Below are 12,910 nucleotides of genomic sequence, written 5' to 3'. Positions count from 1 at the left end.
TCCTGGTGGCTAGTCATGAGCTTTGTAGGTGTCAAGAGCCAGAGCAAGTTATCTGTTTTGGTGATGTGATCATCGCAGGCATGGCATTGATCTGGATCCAGCAGTAACAGCAGCAGCTTTCTAATCATAGTCGTTTCCTGATTATGACAGTTACCTGCTGTGACAACTAACTGAACCTGGCAGCAGGGATCTGCTTCTGGAACCAGCAGCTTCCTGATCGCAGAGGAGCGAGAGCTCCTTTGTTGACCCAGTTCTGCAATCTTGGGGAGTCGTTCCTGGAAGCACAACCTAGAATTTTCAGCCCTCTCAATAATTCTAAAGCCATTAAACTACTTCTAATAAATGCCTTCCTGCTTAATGAGCTAGAATAGATTCTGTTCCTCAAAGATGAACCCAGATTGATACAGACCCCATGCATGAAAGTTTCTCCAGGGTATATTACCCAGGAGTGTAATTGTTGGGTCATGGTATAAACATTTTTAGCTTTACTAGATATAGGCAAAATTTTCTGCAAACTGCTGTGCTAATTTATTTTCCCGTGAGAAAATTCCACCAAAATTTGCTTTGTGACACTCTTAATTTTTGTTAAATGGATGGGTACAAAAAAGGATCTCATTTTAATTTGCAATTCTCCAATTAATGATTTTTCATATGTTGATTGGTAATTCAGTTTTCTTTTTTAGTGAGTTGTCTGGTAATATGGCTTGTTCATTTTTCTGTTGAATTGCTTATCAATATTGATTTATGAATTCTTTATATATTATGTACACTATATCTTTGCAGTTGCAAATATCTTCTATCTAGTAGCATGTCTTTTCATTTTACTAAGGTTATTTTTGCTATACAAAAAATTTTCACACTAATGTAGTTAAATACATCAAGCTTTTGTTTTGTCATCCATGCTTTTTGTGTCTTATCTAAGAAATCTGTTCTTACATGTCATAAAGATATTTTCCTATGTCTTCTTTTAAAAGTTTTGAACTGTTTCATTTTTACCTCTGTAATAAATCTGGAATTTATATTTGTAGCTATATGAGATAGCAATGTGATTTTATGGGTTTCATATGGATAACCAATTATTTCAGAATAGTTAAGTAGTTAGTCCTTACCCCACTAACTGTAATGTTACCTCTGTCCTATTCCAGGCTTCTACATATGCACACATCTTTTTCTGGGTCTTCTAGTCAGTTTCACTGCTTATTTTTTTAAGCTTGCGGCAGTACCACAGACTTAAGCTTTATAAGCCTTGACATCTGGTAGGGTAGGTCTCACAGCATTTTTGTTAAAAATTGTTTTGGCGATTCTGGGAAGGCCAAAGGCTGTATTTGTGGACTACAAGAAATGAAGTTAGCCAGTATAGATAGATTAGGGTATATCATGTGGCTCACACTTTTAAACAGATAAAATACTGCATTCTGGACACTATCAATATGTTTTCCCTTAACTGAATTTATTATTTTAAGTTTTTGACCTTCAACAGCAATAACCTTCTGTTCATGCTGGCTAACAAGCAATAATTACACATAATTCATCAAGTAGATCAGTGGATTCTAAAACCCATTTTTTTAACTTGTGCTTTAATGACCATATTATTCAGCCACAAAGAAGAAATTGTATTACAATACGATATTTTCAATCTGTTTATCTCTGAGCCTACTAATTTCTGTCAACACTAAAAAGAAGTGTACACATATGTATTTATGCATATCTAGTTCATCTTTCAATTTGCCCTACCCCCAAGTAACCTATTTTGACAGTCTGCTTTTCATCTAAATTTAAGAGTGATCCCCTTTATACAAAGCACTCCATAGAGCTGACTCATTTAATTCTCACAACATGCATATGAAGTAGTGTATAATAAGAAATATAGATTTGGATTCTAGGGAAGGAAGATGGCGGTGGAGTAGAAGGACCCTAAGCTCACCTCATCCCACAAATACAACTAGATAATTATCAAATCATCCTAATTACCCCAGAAATTGATCTGAAGACTGGCAGAACAAATTCCACAACTAAAGGTAGAGAAGAAGCCTCATCAAAGAAGTTAGGAAGTGTGGAGATGAGATGTGGAGAAAGATCATGGCCACTGCAGTGGGGAGGGAGTTATGGTCACAGAAAAGGTGAGAGACAGACTGACACATGGAAGAGCACACAAGGAAAATGAATGCCCATAGCAATTGGCTTGGAAAGCAAGAGGGCCTGAATTTCCTGAGTTCTTGCAACCAGAGGGCCTTAAAGCCTAGAGTTTAAAAGGTCACCATGCTTGGCTCTGGGGGAGCTTGGAGGGTACTGGGGCTACTCTTGTAGAAAACACAGGGCAAACATCCAATGGCCATACAGCATGGAAATAGTGATCTGAGGAGTGCCTGGGGCACACAGTGGGGAGGTTATTTGCTCTTCTTGAACCGTGTCCCAGAGAGGCAGTGTTCACAGAGAGACCATTCCAGGAACAAAGGAACTGACTGGCGCCATTTCCCTTCCCCACCCATCAGCATAAACACAGAATCACCTACAGAAACCAGCACAACCACTACCTAACTTGCTTACACCAAGCCCCGCCCCCCTACGCTCTGGTGGAACTGCCCTTCCCAGTCATACTTGCTTCAGTTCAAGCATGGTGGGCCCCCTCCCTCAGAAGACCAGCCCAAACTCCTGCCAACACCGTGTCTCCCAACCAGGGAGTTTTGTAAGGCCTCGGTTCTGGTGCAGTGGCAATAGGTCTCATTCCATGAGCAGACCAGAGCACACCTAGTTAAGATGAGCCACATTCAAGATAAGGACCAAACATTGCCCACAATGGGTAAAGAGAGCCTCTGCAGACTTCTGGCCTGAAGAATAAAGAAGCCAGGATGCAACAGCAGCATGCACACAGCACACGAGGGAGACACTCCCAAAAGCACTAGGCCCTGGGGAACAAGGGACACTACACTGCAGGGCCCTATAGAACCTCTTCTTCATAAAGCCATTACTCTCAAGAACAGGAGACATAGCTGAATTTCCTAACACAGAGAAAGAGGACAGAGATGTAGACAAAATGAGAAGACAGAGGAATTTGTCCCAAATGAAAGAACAGGACAAGGCCACAGCCAGAGATCTAAATGAAACAGATATAAGTAATATGCCTCATGGAGATTTTAAAGGAATGATCATAAGGATACTCACTGGATTGGAGAAAAGAGTGAAGAGCATCAGTGAGACCATTAACACAGAGATAAGAAATAACATAGCAAAGATAAAGGGATTAATAAACAAAATGAGAAACATGCTTGAAGGAATGAACAGCAGGCTGGAAAAAGCAGAGGAACAAATCAATGACCTAGAAGACAGAGTAATGGAAAGTAAGCAAGCTTAACAAAAGAGAGAAAAAAGAATTACGCAAAATAAGAATAGACTTAGGGAACTCAGTGACACCATCAAATGTAATAACATTTGTATTATAGGTGTTCCAGGGGAAGAAGAGAGAAAAAGGGGGGCAGAGAATTTATTTGAAGAAATAATAGGAAAATTTCCTTAATCTGGGGAAGGAAACAGATATCCAGATCCAGGAGGCACAGAGAACCCCCCAACAAAATCAACAAAAGCAGATCCACACCAAGACATATTTGTAATTAAAATGGCAAAATATAATGATAAAAAATATTAAAAGCAGCAAGACCGAAGAAGACAGTTACATGTAAAGGAAACCCCATAAGGCTACCAGCAGATTTTTCAGCAGAAACTCTCCAACCCAGAAAGTAGTGGCATGATATATTCAAAGGGCTGAATGGAAAAAACCTGCATTCAAGAATACTCTATCCAGCAAGGCTATTATTCAGAATAGAAGGAGAGATAAAGAGATTCCCAGACAAACAAAAACTAAAGGAGCTCATTACCACTAAACCAGCCCTGCAAGAAATATTAAAATGGACTCTGAGTGGAAAGAAGGGCCAAAAACAACAGTATGAAGGTAGGAAACAAAAAAGCAGTAAAAATTCATATTTTTGTAAAAAATCAGTCAAGTAATTCACAAAATAAAAGGATGTAAAATATGACACCTTATACCTAAAACATGGGGAGGAGAGGAGTAAAGAATGGGTTCAAACTTAAACAACTATCAACCTAATATAGACTGCTATATGCAGAAGATGTCATATACTACTGTAATGGTAACCACAAATAAAAAACCACTAATAAATATGCAAAGAATAAAAAGACAGAAGTCAAAATATATCACTAAAGAAACAAGAAAACCATGAGAGAAAGTCTTCAGAAACAACCACAAAACAAGTACTACAATGTCAATAAATACATATCTATCAGTAATTACTTTGAATGTAAATGGAATAAACACTCCAATCAAAAGACACAAGGTGACAGAATAGATAAAAAAAATAAGACCCATCTATATGCTGCCTCCAAGAGACTCTTTTTAGACCTAAAGACACCTACAGATAGAAAATGAGAGGACTGAGAAACATTTATCATGCAAATGGATGTCATAAGAAAGCCAGAGTAGCAATATTTATGTGGAACAAAATAGACTTTAAAACAAAGATTGTAACAAGAGACAAAGGACTCTATATAATAATAAAGGGGACAATCCAACAAGAAGATATAACAACTGTAAACATTTATGCACACAACATGGGAGCACCCAAATACATAAAACAGTTAATAACAAACATAAAGGAACTAATCGGTAATAATACAGTAATAGTAGGGGCTTTAACACCCCACTTACATCAATAGACAGATCATCTAAACAGAAAATCCACAAGGAAACAATAGTTTTGAATGACACAATGGACTGGATGGATTTAACAGATATATTCGGAACATTCCATCCTAAAACAGCAGAATACACATTCTTTTCAAATGTACATGGAACATTCTCCAGAACAGATCACATATTAGGCCACAAAATAAGCCTCAACAAATTCAAAAAGATCGAAGTCATACTATGCATCTTTTTTTACCACAATGCTATGAAACTAGAAGTCAACCAAAAGAAAAAATCTGGAAGGACCACAAATTCACGCAGGTTAAATAACATGTTACTAAACAATGAATGGGTCAACCAGGAAATAAAAGAAGAAACTAAAAAGTACATGGAAAAAAAAAAAAAACGAAAACAAAATTGTTCAAAACATTTAGAAGTAGCAAAAACAGTTCTAAGAGGGAAGTTTATAGAAATGCAGGCTTATCTCAAGAAGCAAGAAAAATCTCAAATAGACAATCTAACCATACACCTAGAGGAGCTAGAAAAAGAACAACAAACAAAACCTAAAACCAGCAGAAGGAAGGAAATATTAAACAGAACAGAAATAAATGATATAGAAACTAAAAAAAAAAAAAAAAGAACAGATCAATGAAACCAGGAGCTGGTTCTTTGAAAAGAATCAACAAAATTGATAAACTTCTAGTCAGATTTATCAAGAAAAAAAGAGAAAGGACCCAAATAAATAAAAATCACAAATAAGAGAGGAGAAATAACAACCAACACCACAGAAATACAAACAATTATAAGAGAATATTATAAAACAAATCAACAATAAACTGGACAACCTAGAAGAAATGTATAAATCCCTAGGAACATATAAACTATCAAAATTGAAACAGGAAGAAACAGAAAATTTGAACAGACTGATAACCAGAAAAGAAATTGAATCAGTAATCAAAAAATTCTCAACAAACAGAAGTCCAGGAGCAGATGCCTTCACAGGTGAATTCTACCAATCGATTGATCGATCGATTTATTTATTTATTTATTTATTTATTTATTTATTTATTTAGAGAGGGAGAGAGAGAGAGAATCTTAAGCAGGCTCCATGCCCAATGCAGAGTCCAACTCGGGGCTCAATCTCACAACCCTGAGACCATGATCTGAGCTGAGATCAAGAGTCAGACACTTAACTGACTGAGCCACTCAGGCACCCCTCTACCAAACATTTTAAAAAGAGTTAATACCTATTCTTCTCACACTATTCCAAAACACTGAAAAGGAAGGAAAACTTCCAAATTCATTCTACAAGGTAAGCATTACCCTGATAAAAAACGAGATACAGACACCACACAAAAAAAGAGAACTATAGGCCAATATCTCTGATGAACATAGATGCAAAAATCTTCAACAAAATACTAGCAAATGAATCTAACAATAGATTTTTAAAAATCATTCACCACAATCATGTGGGATTTATTCCTGGGTTGCAAGGGTGGTTCAATATTTGCAAATCAATCAACACAATACATCACATCAGTAAGAGAAAGTATAAGAACCATATGATCATTTCAATAGATGCAGAAAAAGCATTTGACAAAGTACAGCATCCATTCATAATAAAAAACTTTCAACAAAGTAGGAAGAGCCGGCATCCAGGAGCAGAGCACTTTACTCCCTCAGAATGAATGGAGACCAGAAATTGGACCCTTATGCCCAAGCAAAGCAGGATTTCATCCAGCATTTCTCCCAGATTGTCAAGGTGCTGACCGAGGATGGCGTGGGCCACCCGGAGACCGGAGACACCATTGCCCGGCTCAAGGAGGTCTTGGAGTACAAGGTGATTGGTGGCAAGTGCCAGCGGGGTTTGACTGTGCTGATAGCATTTCAGGAGCTGGTAGAGCCAAGGAAGCAGGATGCTGATAGTCTCCGGCGGACCCTGACTGTGGGCTGGTGTGTGGAACTGCTCCAAGCTTTCTTCCTGGTGTCCGACGACATCATGGACTCATCCCTCACCTGCCGGGGGCAGATCTGCTGGTATCAGAAGCCAGGCATAGGTTTGGATGCCATCAATGATGCTTTGCTTATGAAGAGTGTATCTACCGCCAGCTGAAGCTCTACTGTCGGGAGCAGCCCCATTACCTGAACCTGATAGAGCTTTTCCTTCAGAGTTCCTATCAGACCGAGATCGGACAGACCCTGGACCTCATCACAGCCCCCCAGGGCAATGTGGATCTTGGCAGATTCACTGAAAAGAGGTACAAATCTATGGTCAAGTACAAGACCGCTTTCTACTCGTTCTTTCTTCCTGTGGTGGCTGCCATGTACATGGCGGGCATCGATGGGGAGAAAGAGCATGCCAATGCCAAGAAGATCCTGCTGGAGATGGGGGAGTTCTTCAGATTCAGGACGATTACCTCGACCTCTTTGGGGACCCCAGTGTGACAGGCAAGATTGGCACAGACATCCAGGACAACAAATGCAGCTGGATGGTGGTTCAGTGTCTGCAGCGGGCCGCTCCGAAATAGCGTCAGCTCTTTCAGGAGAATCACGGACAGAAGGAGGCGGAGAAGGTGACCCGGGTGAAGGCGCTGTACGAGGAGCTGAACATGCCCGCCGTGTTCACGCAGTATGAGGAAGACAGCTACGGCCACCTTCTGGGCCTCATCGAGCAGTATGCCTTGCCCCTGCCCCCGGCCATCTTCCTGCTGCTGGCACACAAGATCTACAAGAGGAAAAAGTGACCTAGAGACTGTGTGGGCGAGGAGGGGGGCCTCTCAATAAATTGTCGAAGTTTAAAAAAAAAAACAACTTTCAACAAAGTAGATTTAGAGGGAACATACCTCAACATGATAAAGGCCATATATGAAAAACCCATACCTAACACCATCCTCAATGGGGAAAAACTAAAAGCTCTTCCGCTACAGTCAGGAACAAGAGAAGGATGTCCACTCTCACTGCTTACTCAACATAGTACAGAAGTCCTAGCCACAGCAATCAGACAACAAAAAGAAATAAAAGGCATCCAAATTGGTAAGGAAGAAGTAAAACTTTCACTATTTGCAGATGACATTATACTCTATATAGAAAATCCTAAACACTCCACCACAAAACTACTAGAACTGAAAAATGAATTCAGTAAAGTCGCAGGATACAAAGTCAATGCACAGAAATCCATTGCATTTCTATACACTAAGAATGAAACAGCAGAAAGAGAAATTAAGAAAACAATCCCATTTACAATTGCACCAAAAATAATAAAATACCTGGGCATAAACTTTACCAAAGAGGTGAAAGACCTGCACTCTGAAAACTATAAAACACTGATGAAAGAAATTGAAGATGACACAGAAATGGAAAGATATTCCATGCTCATGGGTTGCAAGAACAAATATTGTTAAAATGTCTATACTACCCAAGGCAATCTATACATTTAATGCAATCCCTATCAAAATATCAACAGCATTTTTCACAGAACTAGAACAAACAATCCTAAAATCTGTATGGAACCACAAAAGACCCTGAATAGCCAAAGCAATTGTGAAAAAGAAAAACAAAACTGGAGGCATCACAATTCATGCAAAAGAAAGAAACTGGACCACTTTCTTACACCATACACAAAAATAAATTCAAAATACCTAAATGTGTGACCTGAAACCATAAGAATCCTAGAAGAGAGCACAGGCAGTAATTCCTCTGACGTTGGTCATAGCAACTTTTTTCTACATAAGTCCCCTGAAGAAAGGGAAACAAAAGCAAGAATAAACTATTGGACTACATCAAAATAAACAGTTTCTGCACAGAGAAGGAAACAATCAACAAAAATAAAAGGCAACCTACTGAATGGGAGAAGATATTTGCAAATGACTTATCCAATAAAGGGTTAGTATCCAAAACATATAAAGAACTTAAACAATTCAACACCCCAAAAACAAATAATTCAATTTAAAAATGGACCAAAGACATGAACAGAGGTTTCTCTGAAGACATACAGATGGCCAACAGACACATGAAAAGTTGCTTATCTTCAGTTATCATCAGAAAAATGCAAATCAAAACTACAATGAGATATCACTTCACACTGGTCAGAATGCCTAAACTCAAAAACACAAGAAACAACAGGCATTGGAGAGGATATGGAGAAAGGGGAACCCTCTTACCCTGTTGGTGGGAATGCAAACGGGTGCAGCTACTCTGGAAAACAGTATGGAGGTTCTCAAAAAGTTAAAAATTGAACTACTCTACAATCCAGCAATTGTACTACTGGGTATTTACTCAAAGAATACAAAAATACAAATTCAAAGGGATACATGTACCCCTATAGCAGCATTATTTACAATAGCCAAGATATGGAAGCAGCCCAAGTATCCATCAACTGATGAATGGATAAAGAAGATGTGGTATATATATACAACGGAATATTATGCAGCTGTAAAAAAGAATGAAATCTTGCCATTTGCAATGACATGTATGGAGCTATAATAGTGAGTGAAATAAGTCAGCCAAAGAAAGACAAATACCGTATGATTTCACTCTTATGTGGAATTTAAGAAACAAAACAAACAAACAAAGTGGAAAGAGAGAGAGAGAAACCAAGAAAGAGACTCCTAACTAAGGAGAACAAACTGATAGTTACCAGAGGGGAGGTGGGTTGGGGGATGGGTGAAATAGGTGATGGGGATTAAGGAGGGCACTTTTGGTGAGCATCGAGAGATTAAAATAAAAGCTTAAAAAAAAAAAAAAAAGAAATACAGATTTGGTCTTCTTCCCCAGTTCCTGTGACAGAGCTCCTAAAACCTTTGTAATATCCTGAGTAATACAGGTAATAAGAGCATCCTTTGTTAAACTTGGTTTTTGTATAGAATTCATTAAAACCCTTGGAATTTCCTAAGTGATAGAAGTGTCTATTGTTATCCACAAGTCATTTTAATCACACCTGATTTATGCAAATGAGGTGACTTAGGATGAAGTCCCAGATAGCCTCATGATAGGGCTGGTCACCAGAAAGACCAAATGATTTAAAGGGTTGGAAATTTCAGCTCCAGCCACTGACCTTCAAGAAGAGGGTTGGTGTAGGGAGCTAAATAATAAAGCTCTATAAAAACTCTTGAAAGATGAGATTTGATGAGCTTCCAGGTTGGTGAATACATCCATGTGCTGGGAGGATGACAGACCCAAGTCCACAGGGACGGAAGCTCCTGCACTCAAGGAACCTTCTGGACCTCACTCTACGTACCTCTTCATCTGTATCCTTTATAATAAACCAGGAAATGTAAGTAAATGTTCCTGGAGTTTTGTATGCCATTCTAGTAAAATATCAAACCTGAGGTTATGGGGACCTCTATTTGTAGCCAAGTCCAACAGAAGTCGTGGGTAACCCGGGGACCCACCATTTTTATTAGCATCTGAAGTGGGGCAGTCTTGTGGGACTGAACCCTTAATGTGTGAGGTTTGTTCTAACTCCAAGCAGTTAGTGTCATGATTCAGTTAAACTGTAGGACATTCAGTCGATGTTCCACAGAGAAGTGAACTGTACTGTTGTGGAAACACACACACACATCTGGTGTCAGAAGTGTTCTGTGTAAGAGTGTAGAGAAACAGCTCTTTCCCAGAAGTATGTCCTATTGTACCATGCCCATTATACAGAAGAGGGAAGCAAGACAGAGAGATCTTAAGTAATAGGGCCAGGCCCTTCCTGTTAATAAATGGCAGAACTGAAGCTTGAACCCAGGCGGCCATCACTCTCCCTGGTAACCCCTACAATTCCCCTACCTCTCATTAAGACAACAAGAGATTCTATTACTAACACAGAGATTTATAGCCACAACCAAAGACAAGTACTGACAACGGAGCAGGACAAGGAGCTATGAGAATAGGTAACAAGAGGACATGACCTAAACTGGAGGGGAAGCAGGCAGGTAGTTAGGAGAGGCTGCAATGAAGAAGAAATATTTACACGGGAATCTGAAAGATGAGCAGGATTTAGTTCTGTGAAAGGTTTTTTGTTTTTTGTTTTTTTTCTTTTCTGACAAGGGGGTGGAGGTGAATGCAAGAACACAGTGGTGGCTTTGAAGAAATCAGTGTAGTTGGAATTCAGACAGAGGCAGAGTGTGGTGTGATCTGAAACTGGAGCTGTGGCCTGGGGGCCCAGGTCAGATGGATGCCCTGGCAAGGGCCTGGGACTTGATCCTTCACCTCCAAAGGGTTTTAAGCCAGAAGTAACATGAACAATTGATGGCTTTAAAAAAGTGGTGTTGAATCCATTAAAAAAAAGGCACAATGCAGGGGCACCAGGGTGGTTCAGCCAATTAAGCAGCCGATTCTTGGTTTTGGCTCAGGTCTTGATCTCAGGGTCTGGGATAGAGGCCCGCATCAGGCTCCACCCTCAGCAGGGAGTCTGCCTGTGCATTCTCTCTCTCCCTCTCCCTCTGCCCCTCCCCCTGCTCATTCTCTCTCTCTCTCTCTCTTTGTCTCTCTCAAATAAATAAATAAATCTTAAAAAAAAATTAAAATGACACATTGCTAGAATTTCATAGTTCCTAATTACCTTTGTTAAAATTTTTCTGAAATGCTATAAATTTATCATCAAAACTTAAATTTAGCATAGACCATATAACAGAGACCAAAGAGCATAACCTTTGGAGAATTCATATTATACTTTCATCCCAACTGTTCAAATTACTGTGTGATTCGAGGCAAGTTATGTCATTGTTATGTGTCTCAACTTCCTTATCAGTGAAATGGGAATAATAATTACTTATGAGTGTTTCTTACTATCATTTATCTATCAGCAGGAGCCCTCTAAAACTTAAAAATCTGGTTGAATTTGGCCCAACTCTCTAACTCCTGCTTAAAAGCCCTTCCTACAACTTCCTGTAACTTCTGGCGGCTCAAGGCCTTAATGATCTCCACTTCTCTATTTCTGCACCCACCAGGCTACTTCAGCATATCCATATGAAGGGAAGCCTGGCCCCTTCACGGGCTCACCAAGTTTCCGGACCCAGATATTGCATAACTTGCACAAATGTACTCGAGATGAGGAATGTACTCGAGATGGGTGCTGCAGTCTCCCATCACCTCACTGGTCCCATGTCCTGTCTTCCTCTCTTCCTAGTCCCCTTTCTGTCTGGCTCAACAACAACCAAAACGCTGCCTCGCTTACTAAGAGTGACCCGGCCCATGCCTCCAACTTCACTGTCTCACCATTATTAGTAATTGCAGTATTTTCCTAGCAAAAACAGCTCTCCTTTTTAAAAAGGAATTCTGGTGAATAACACTGTCTTCATATCATTACATGCAGATTTCAAAATCACTAACTATAGATGGTCACTGTGAGACAGGGAAACGGAAGGGACCCCATGAAGGACTGCTTTTTTGCTCCTTTTCCTGCTTCTATTTTTGCTAGGACCTGGCTTATAGAACAGATAATGTATGTCCTCCTGGTAAAGGTCAAGGAGTTAATGATTTCTTTGGAGTCTTCCAGCACAACAGATAACATCTAAGGAGTGACCAGGCAGGGTCGTCACGTCATGAACATTTTCCAAGACCACTGACTCACCAAGACCCCTGACTCCAGGGCATAAGTGACTTAGGAACAAACACTCATCTTTGTTCCTGGATGGCTGAGAACACACATGCACCAGACCATAATCTTCAATTAAAACCCCAGGCCCCAAGCAAAGACAAGACTCATTCTTCATTCCTCTTTCCTTTCCAAGTCTCCCATATGCTTTGTCTGTATCTGCACTCTCTCTGCGTCTTCAATAAACTCTGCTCTCACTTCCTCTTGGATTGAATTTGACTGCCATCCTGTGTGAAGCCAAGGACCCTCTTGGCTGGTCCTGCGGGACCTCCACTGGGTCCTCGGACCCGGCCAGCCTGTATCAGCTGCTATTATCAGTGTCATTATTTTTTTAAAGATTTTATTTATTTATGTGAGAGAGAGAGAGAGAGTGCACAGGCAGGAGGAGTAGCAGAGGGAGAGAGAGAAGCACTTTCCCGGCTGAGCAGGAAGCCCAATGCGGAACTCGATCCCAAGACCCAGGGATCATGACCTGAGCCAAAGGCAGATGCTTAACAGGCGCCCCTATCAGTATTATTATTATTTGTTGGTGCAGACATGCTGTTTCTTAGTATGTAGAAAAACACGCCTTTAACCTTTTATTTAGATTTTCTTTAAAGCAGAACCATCCCCCTATCAAAGTCTCTCTG

The 12,910-nt window shown here is 39.9% G+C and overlaps 1 protein-coding gene and 1 pseudogene across 1 annotated transcript in view; one reads left to right on the top strand and one right to left on the bottom strand.

Annotated features, from left to right (window-relative positions):
• The window catches only part of ANAPC10 (anaphase promoting complex subunit 10), a 217,524-nt gene that overhangs the window by 54,053 nt on the left and 150,561 nt on the right, over positions 1–12,910 (bottom strand). The gene's annotated exons all lie outside the window — the stretch shown is intronic.
• LOC102730588 (farnesyl pyrophosphate synthase pseudogene) lies at positions 6,338–7,464 on the top strand (annotated as a pseudogene).

Source organism: Leptonychotes weddellii, chromosome 2, assembly GCF_054177405.1.
Source record: "Leptonychotes weddellii isolate Sample4059 chromosome 2, ASM5417740v2, whole genome shotgun sequence".
Taxonomy (NCBI): Eukaryota; Metazoa; Chordata; class Mammalia; order Carnivora; family Phocidae; genus Leptonychotes; species Leptonychotes weddellii.
The sequence above is the reverse complement of the archived record's forward strand: the minus strand, read 5'-3'. Positions and strand labels throughout refer to the sequence as shown.